The 9,930-nt window shown below is 47.2% G+C and overlaps 1 long non-coding RNA gene across 1 annotated transcript; it reads left to right on the top strand.

Annotated features, from left to right (window-relative positions):
* The first annotated feature begins 451 nt into the window (after positions 1–451).
* Positions 452–8,905, top strand: LOC119961686. The gene is made up of 3 exons (XR_005459720.1): positions 452–867; positions 3,658–3,763; positions 8,727–8,905. It is a non-coding gene; the product is annotated as an uncharacterized LOC119961686 (long non-coding RNA).
* Positions 8,906–9,930: the final 1,025 nt, after the last annotated feature.

Below are 9,930 nucleotides of genomic sequence, written 5' to 3'. Positions count from 1 at the left end.
ACAAAAGCCATCAGTCAGTCTAGAATAGAAATTCTGAACAGACAATTCCAGTTTCTCTGGAATATTTTTTCCTCTCTTGTTCCCCCATAGCTGTAAATCCCCGTCCCACACACTCTCCCTCCTCCCTGGGCTGAAATCCAAACCCAGCTCACCATCTGCACCATTTCTTTCCTCCACTCCCAGTTTTCTCCCTCCCTCTCCTCTGCCTGGGTTCAGTTCTCCAGCTCCTGTCTGCAGACTGACAATGAAACCAATGGGTCTTATTGGGGGGGGTTGGGTTCTCACCATTGTCCCCGCTCGCGGCGGCTCTCATTCAGCTTCTGAGAGCCGCACTCACTCTCACTGCGGCTGCGCTCAGACCGGAGCAGCACCGCGCATGCTCCGTATAGAGAGGCGACTTCCGGAGGCGGGGCATACTGGCGCCTGCGCGTTCTGGTTCCTGTGATGGAGATAGGGTGTATTCACCACCGCCGTGCATTCAGGGTACCCTTATCCGCCATTATTCCATTACGTTCCTCAGGGTGGTAAATTGGTTCCGGCACGTTTGATACAATTCGGTGTTAGTACCGAATGGGGCGGCCGTATCGGTGTTTTTCTCTCTGATCGGCCCCTGTTAACGGCTGTTATTTGTTTTGGTGTTGATATGCCGTAGGGCGCCTGCGCGGCCGCCATCTTTCTCAGGTGGAGCTCGTTGACCCGGAAGCCGGAAAAGAGAATCTTGTGAATTTCTCTCCTGGACTGAGAGTGAAATTCCTTTGCAAATTCCTTTAGAAAGAGGAGGATTTACCAACGGGAACTTCAAACCAAACATCACATCATCCTCTGACTGAGTTACTCCATTCATCAGGACCTGAATATCATTGGGAGGTAAAATGGTTTGTCTGTTCTGTCTGAGCACAAAGATTTCAGATAACAGAGTGATTGGGAAACTTTTAATGACAATTCCGGGTTAAATTTGAGACTAATTACACCAATCACATTGGGGAAGTTAAATAATTTGCTGTTGTACTCTTATGTAGGCAGGTAAATTTCAAAATTACCATATTAGCAGACTTGGCAGCTAAACTGGGCTAACTGCTGACCTTGTTAGTAATGAGAGTTACTATCCGGGATTTTATCAAAGTTTGTTGTTCCTGTTGCATTTCATTCAGCTCATTGTGGCTGCAAAGTACGTATTCAGCCTCATCTCAATTTCCAGATTGTGGTCTGTAGCGTTTTAAGATACGTCAATTCAGATGTCTATCTAAATACTTTTTACATGTTATGAGGGTTTCTGCCATCATTTCGGGTCGTATGTCACAGATCCTCACCACCCTCTAAACCTCCTAGTCCTTCCCTAAATCTCTGCCCCCTTTTTTATGCATCCCTCAACCAAAGGAAATAGGACGTTCTTATCCAATCTATTTTGTTCCTCCGAATTTTGAAAAAATATAAATTTATATATTTTTCCAATTAAGGGGCAATTTAATTTTGCCAAGCCACCTAACCTGCACATATTTGGGATGTGGGAGTGAAACCCACACAGACAATGGGAGAATGTGCAAACCCCTTACAGACTGTGACCCAGGGCCAGGATCGAACCTGGGTCTCCAGTACGCGGGCACACAACCACTGTGCCACCATGATCCCCCAGAATTTTATACATTTAGAATAATCTTTATTATTGTCATAAGTAGGCTTACATTAGCACTGCAATGAGGTTACTGTGAAAATCCCCTAGTAGCCACACTCTGGCACCTATTCGGGTATACAGAGGGAGAATTCAGAATGTCCAATTCACCTAACAAGCATGTCTTTCGGGATTTGTGGGAGGAAACCCATACCGACACTGGGAGAACGTGCAGACTCGCACAGACAGTGTCCCAAGTGGGAATTGAACCCCGGGACCCTGGCGCTGTGACGTAGCAGTGCTAACCACTGTGCTGCAGTGTCACCCATAAAACAGTTCAGCGCAATGTTCTCAGATTAAAGAAGCTGAAGCTTGGTCTTGAACCCATGGCCCTGGGATTAAGAGTCCCATGCTCTACCACCTCAGCTAGCCAGGTTGCTTTTTATAATTTCATTTCGGTCTCCCCTCAGTCTTTTCTGTTCCAAAGAAAACAGCCCCAGTTTATCCAAACTTTCCTCGGAGCAAACATTGGCAATTTCTGGCTGATGTTGTTAAAACCCCTCTCTGCTCTCTCTAGTGCAATCTTCCTGTGCACAAGGAGCTAGCTCTGGCCTAACTAATCCTGTCCTGCCATTGATCATGTAACCTTTGCCTTGTTTTCCCTTCAGCTTTCTTCCTCACTATCAAGTGTTTAATCATTTTTTGTCAAAGGAAATTTCTTATTAATGTTCCTACATTTACTTTCAAATCAATGATGTAAACCAGGAGTGAAGGGCCCAGTACTGATTCCTTTGAAATTGGCACTGGAAACAGCCCATTGATTTTCTCTATTCTTTATGGGATGTGAGTGTCATGGGCAAACCAGCTTGGTTGCCCATTCCTAATTACCGTTAAACTGAGTGGTTTGCTAGGCAATTTCAGAGTGCATTTCAGAATTAACCACATTTCAGTGGGTTAGCCAGATCAGGAAATGCCGGTGCTGACTCGATGGGCTGAATGGTCTCCTTCTGCAATGTAGATTCTATGATTAACTCTGACCTTGGGTCACTGTCTGTGTGTAGTTTGTACATTCTTCCTGTGTCTGCGTGGATTTCCTCCGGGTGCTCTGGTTTCCTCCCACAGTCCAAAGATGTGCAGGTTAGCTGGATTGGCTGCATTAGATTGTCACTGGGAGGGGTTGTGGGGATAGGATGGGGAATTTGACATGGTAGGATGCTCTTTCAGAGGGTTGTTGCAGACTCGATGGGCCGAATGGCCCCCTGCACTGAAGGGATTCCATGATTCTACATTGGATCCAATGATGTGTTCACTCACACACTGTAGCCTGACTCTTATTATGGGAGCAGACACTGTGTTTGTTACTCTCAAAGTGAGTGAATCCTTTTGTTTCTCCTCTGGGTCCCATCTCCACTATTATTGTCTAATTGTCCCACTGAGACTATCACTGTCATTATTGGACAATCAGCGAGTCAGCCTGAGCCAGTGGGTGCTCCGGTTTCCTCCTACAGCCCAAAGATGTGCTGGTTAGGTGGATTGACCATGCTAAATTGCCCTTAGTGTCCAAAGGGTTTGGGTGGGGTTGCTGGGTTGAGGGAACGGGTTGCAAATGTGGCTTTAAATGGGGTGCTCTTTCCAAGGGCCGGTGCAGACTCGATGGGCTGAATGGCCTCCTTCTGCACTGTAAATACAAGATTAATTGGATATTCTGTCCCATGTGTCCAAAGCTCTGCGGCTCTGTTCAGCCACATGAAGACCCAGGGCAGAAATTCACAACCCTGAGTCAACATCACCCTCAAATCGAGGGACTGCTGATGACGAGGGTCAGTGTGCAGCGGGGGGGCATGAGCGGTCATCCTGGACCAGGGAGCAGGAGGGGAGAATGTGGTGAATTTCTATCCTGGACTTAGTGATTAATTTTGGAAACTCCTTTTACAGGGGATTAGTAGGGGAGGATTTACACACAGCAAATTCAAACCAGGAGAAATGTTTATCTTTCCTGAATTACTATTCTGGACTGACAGTGATGCCTTTGTAAACTTCTTTCACAGGGCTTAGAAAGGGATTCGCAGACAGGAAACTCACAACCAATCCTCACATCAAATTCTGACAGCACCATTCGAGTTATCAGGACCTGGAGATTATCGACCTTTGTGTGTAAGCATTGAGTTCCAGATCATTATCACTCACTGTGTAACATCTCCCCTGCAGATCTTGCTCCCAATCTTAAATCTGTGTCCCATAATCCTTTTACAATCTGCTATTGAACAGCTTTTCTTTATCTTTTGCCGGGTTTGCTGTTGTCGTTTCCGGTGCCTGGGTCGCTGCCGGGTGGTCCGTCCGGTTTCATTCCCTTTTCCTGTATTTGTAGGGGATGAATGGGCTTGGACCTGTCCATTTAGGATCCAGTACACAATTAAAATTTGCTCCCAGAATCAACCGATGTGTATCCAGGTCTGGGATGGATCCCAACAATTTTTCATACAAATGCCACATCGTCCCAGTTAGGGGCTTAGCCATTCACCAGCACCCAACGACCCACTGACCACCTCGTATCTCCCATTAGTGTCCGCAATGATCCTAGTGACCGAAGGAGGGGTCTGTTTATTGATTAGAATTGCAGCACCTCACGGGCAGCACAGTGGCGCACTGGTTAGCACTGCTGCCTCACAGCGCCGAGGTCCCAGATTCGATCCCGGTCCTGGGTCACTGCCTGTGTGGAGTTTGCACATTCTCCCAGTGTTTGCGTGGGTTTCACCCCCACAACCCACAGATGTGCAGGGTAGGTGAATTGGCCACGCTAAATTGCCCCGTAATTTGAAAAAATGAATTGGGTATTCTACATTTAGCAGCACATCGAGCCCTTCTGTCAAAGCCCGAGTGAAACACTTGGCTCACCCCTCCGCAGTCTGGTCTGATCTCTAACCTGCAAGTGAGACTCCTGCAAGAACCCTACATCAGCATTTAGATTCTTTAGGTGAGCGAAAACCCTCAACCTCTACATTGCCTTTACGTTCCAGGTGACCAGCTAAATCAGGGGTCTCCCCCACCCCCCATCACGGAATCAACCGTGAGGGACTATCCAGTAAATGTTCAACATGTGCAGGACAAGAGTCCACCCAAGATGGCCGCCACATGTACCCATAGACTCACAGAGTAAAACAAAAACAATTCTTTAGTCATCAGGTAGCTAACCTGTCTCCCTCCCACCCCCTATATATCTACATTGTGCTTCATAAAGAAGAAACCATCTCTTTCCTCCCTTCACTCAGAACAGAAAAACAGATTTAATCAGAAAATATCAAAACTGAGGGGGCAGCAGGGTAGCATTGTGGATAGCACAATCGCTTCACAGCTCCAGGGTCCCAGGTTCGATTCCGGCTTGGGTCACTGTCTGCGCAGAGTCTGCACATCCTCCCCGTGTGTGCGTGGGTTTCCTCCGGGTGCTCCGGTTTCCTCCCACAGTCCAAAGATGTGTGGGTTAGGTGGATTGGCCGTGATAAACTGACCTTACTGTCCAAAATTGCCCTTCGTGTAGGGTGGGGTTACTGGGTTATGGGTATAAGGTAGAGATGTTGACCTTGGGTAGGATGCTCTTTCCAAGAGCCAGTGCAGACTCGATGGGCCGAATGGCCTCCTTCTGCACTGTAAATTCTATGATCTATATAGAGGTTATCATAACACCCATCCCAGCCCACAGGGAACGTAGATCTTGTCCAATACAGATAACTGGACCCCAGTCCATGCTTTACAATGTTCGCCTCCTCTGGTTTCTCAAAATGGAAGTCTTTGGACTTGTATGTGAGCTGCAGCTTTGCTGGGTATACCACCCCAACTCCTTTCTCACCAGCTCGGCTCCCACATCTTGGTAAATCCTCACTCGGATAACTGAGTAAATCCCTTCCCACATTCAGAACAGGTGAATGGTCTGTTGCCGGTGTGACTACGGTGATGAATCTCCAGCTCACTGGGAGATCTGAATCCCTTCCCACAGTCCCCACATTTCCACGGTTTCAGGATGCTGCTGGTGTCCTTGTCCCTCTCCACGTTTGACGATCAGTTTATGTCTTGTCCCCGCAGAGATCATGTGTACGGTCTGTCCCCGCTCTGAATGGTGTGATGTTTTTTCAGACGTGCAACTGGTTAAAGCTCTTTCTACAGTCAGTTCACTGGAACACTCTCACGCGAGTCGTGTGTGTCTCGGGTTTCTTTCAGTCACACTGATCTTGAAAATCATTTTCTACAGACAGACCAGACAAACATTTCTTCTTCCACGTTCACAGGCCAATGATATTCAGGTCCTGATGAATGGAGTGACTCTGTTAAATCTTTTTTTAAAAAAATGTTTTATTTTAGAGTGCCCAATTTATTTTTTCCAATAAAGGGACAATTTAGCGTAGCTAATCCACCTACTCTGCGCATTTTTGGTTTGTGGGGGCGAAAGTCACGCAGACACAGGTAGAATGTGCAAACTCCACACGGACAGTGACCCAGAGCCGGGATCGAACCTGGGACCTCAGTGCCATGAGGTAGCTGTGCTAACCACTAGGCCACCGTGCTACCCGACTCTGTTAAATCTTGATGTGAAGTTTGATTTGAGTTTCCATCTGTAAATCCTCCCCTTGTAATATCCTGTAAAAGGAGTTTATAAAAGTCATCACGAGGGGCAGGCACGGTGGCTCAGTGTTTAGCCGAGGACCTGGGTTTGATCCCGGACCTCGGTCACTGTCCGTATGGAGTTTGCACATTCTCCCCGTGTCTGTATGGGTGTCACCCTCACAATCCAAAAAGATTTGCAGGGCAGGTGAATTGGCCACGCTAAAATTACTCCTTAATTGGAAAAAAAGAGGAATTGGGTACTCTAAATTGACTTTTTTGTAATTAAAACAAACAAAAGCCATCACTGTCAGTCCAGGATAGAAATTCTGAAGAGACAATTCTAGTTTCTCTGGAACATTTTTTCCTCTCTTGTTCCCCCAAAGCTGTAAATCCCCGTCCCACACACTCTCCCTCCTCCCTGGGGCTGAAATCCAAACCCATCTCACCATCTCTTTCCTCCACTCCCAGTTTTCTCCCTCCCTTTCCTCTCCCTGGGTTCAGTTCTCCAGCTCCTGTCTGCAGACTAACAATAAAACCAATGGGCCTTAGTGGGTGTTTGGGAATCCTCCCCGCCCACCCCCAGGGTTTCCTTCCTTCCCAGAGATAATTGTCCTCATTGATGATTTGAGCTGAACCTGGAACCACGCTAAATTGCCCCTTAATTGGGAGAAAACAAATGAAGGTTAGCGGCTCCAGAAAGTGTTTCCAACTCCTCCCACCCATCTCCTTAACAGGTTGACAGATTTATTTGTCTGACTAAAAGAATGGTTTTTGGTGGCACAGCGATTAGCACTGCTGCCTCACGGCGCCGAGGCCCTGGGTTTGATCTCGGCCTCGGTCACTGTCCGTGTGGAGTTTGCACATTCTCCATTTGGAGTTTGCACATTCTCCCTGTGTCTACATGGGTATCATCTCCACAACCCAAAGATGTGCAGGGTAGGTGGATTGGCCACGCTAAATTGCACCTTAATTGGAAAAACAATAATTGGTTACTCTAAATTTATTTTTAAAAGGGTGTCTCTTTCCTAATGTTCACAATTAAATGGGGTGGGTTCCCCAGGAGATGGCTGACATTTCAGGGGACACTAAATTAATAATGGACAGAGATATGTCTCGTATTGTTACATGGTACAGATTGGATATATTATTTATGGTTTAGTAATGAAGTAAATTAATTATTATTTCTCTTCTTGTAATATCAGACTGTAGCTACGTTATAGATTTCCAAACATCTCTTCCCTCAGAGGGTTGTTAGTTTTTGGATTTCTCTTCCACAGGGACCAGTTGTATCTGGGGGTCATTGAATATATTGAAGCACAAGTTCAATAGATATTTTATTGACAATGGAATGAAGGGTTAGAACATAGAACAGTACAGCACAGAACAGGCCCTTCGGCCCTCGATGTTGTGCCGAGCAATGATCACTCTACTCAAACCCACGTATCCACCCTATACCCGTAACCCAACAACCCCCCCATTAACCTTACTTTTTAGGACACTACGGACAATTTAGCATGGCCAATCCACCTAACCCGCACATCTTTGGACTGTGGGAGGAAACCGGAGCACCTGGAGGAAACACACGCACACACGGGGAGGACGTGCAGACTCCGAACAGACAGTGATCCAGCCGGGAATCGAACCTGGGACCCTGGAGCTGTGAAGCATTTATGCTAACCACCATGCTACCGTGCTGCCCCTTATGGGGTTATGGGGAACAGGTAGTCTGCACGTGCATGGGGAACGTGGAGTCTGCACGTCCTCCCCCTGTTTGCGTGGGTTTCCTCCGGGTGCTCCGGTTTCCTCCCACAGTCCAAAGATGTGCAGGTTAGGTGGATTGGCCATGCTAAATTGCCCGTAGTGTCCTAATAAAGTAAGGTTAAGGGGGGGTTGTTGGGTTACGGGTATAGGGTGGATACGTGGGTTTGAGTAGGGTGATCATGGCTCGGCACAACATTGAGGGCCGAAGGGCCTGTTCTGTGCTGTACTGTTCTATGTTCTAGGTAGAAAAATAGAGAGAAAGCTGAGATGAGGAAGGATTTCTTGACTCGGGGATGTGGTGAAGCTTTAGAATTCTCTATCCCAGAGGAATGTGGAGCCTCAGTCATCAGGTATGTTCAAGGCAAAAATTTATAGGTTTCTATGTATTGAAGATATCGAGGGATATGGGATTGTGTGGGAAAATGGTGCTGAAGTAGATCGGCCAAGGATCTCATTGAATGGTTGAGCAGACTTGGTGGGCAGAATGGCCTACTCTTGCTCCTATTATAATCTCTGTGTCCTGGTCAGGAAGCAGTGAGCTGAGCTTAGATCTGTCAATCAACATGAATCAGCACCTTCAGGAGAATTGGGAGGGTGAATATTAGATACAGCAGAGTGAGAATGGAGGGAGATTGTGGGGGATGGAGATTTACAGCTTTTGGAGAACGAGAGAGAAATAATGTTCCACAGGAACTTGAATTGTCTGTTCTGAATTTCTATCTGTACTAACAACAATGACTTTTATAAATTGTTTTAAAAGGAAATTGGACGAGGAGGAATTATAGGCAGAAATCTCAAACACCACGTCTCGATGTGACAAACTCACTCGATTCCTTCTGATCTGAATATCACTGGGTTCTGAATATCATCGGCGAGAAGGAGAAATGTTTGTCCGATCTACCAGCTTCAAAAGATTTTAAGCGTGAGTGTGACTGGAAAAGCACCGAGACCCACACAACACACACCCGAGTGAGAGTGTTCCAGTGAACTGACTGTGGAAACATCAGTGTGACTGGAAAAGCACTGAGACCCACACAACACACACCCGAGTGAGAGAGTTCCAGTGAGCTGACTATGGAAAGAGCTTCAACCAGATACACAGCCTGAAAAAACATCACACCATTCACAGTGAGGAGAGACAGTGCACATGCTCTGTGTGTAATCAAGGCTTCCACTGATTATCCAATCTGGAGAAACACGAGGAGAGCCAAAACATGGAAAAACCGTGGAAATGTGGGGACTGTGGGAAGGGATACAGATTCCCATGTGAGCTGGAGGTTCATCGACGCAGACATACTGGGGAGAGGCCGTTCACCTGCTCTCAGTGTGGGAAGGTATTCATTGATTCAGCCACCCTGCTGAAGCATCAGCGAGTTCACAATGGGGAGAAGCCATTCACCTGCTCCCTCTGTGGGAATGGATTCACACAGTTATCCAGTCTGCAGACACACCAGCGAGTTCACACTGGGGAGAAGCCATTCACCTGCTCTCAGTGTGGGAAGGGATTCCGTACTTCATCCAACCTGCGGAGCCATCAGCGAGTTAACACTGGAGAAACGTCATTCACCTGCTGTCAGTGTGGGGAGAGATTCAGTGATTTATCCAGTCTGCAGGCACACCAGCGAGTTCACACTGGGGAGAAGCCATTCACCTGCTCAAAGTGTGGGGATGGATTCACCAGTTTATCCAGCCTGCGAAAACATAAGCGAGCTCACACCGAGGAGACGTTATTCACCTGCTCTCATTGCACGGAGAGATTCTGTGATTTATCCAGTCTGCAGACACACCAGCGAGTTCACACTGGGGAGAAGCCATTCACCTGCTCCCAGTGTGGGAAGGGATTTCTTGATTCATCCGTCCTGCGGAAACATCAGCGAGTTCACACTGGGGAGAAACCATTCACCTGCTCCCTCTGTGGGAATGGATTCACACAGTTATCCAGTCTGCAGACACACCAGCAAGTT

Source organism: Scyliorhinus canicula, unplaced genomic scaffold (genome assembly GCF_902713615.1).
Source record: "Scyliorhinus canicula unplaced genomic scaffold, sScyCan1.1, whole genome shotgun sequence".
Taxonomy (NCBI): Eukaryota; Metazoa; Chordata; class Chondrichthyes; order Carcharhiniformes; family Scyliorhinidae; genus Scyliorhinus; species Scyliorhinus canicula.
This window is presented reverse-complemented; position numbering and strand designations above follow the sequence as displayed.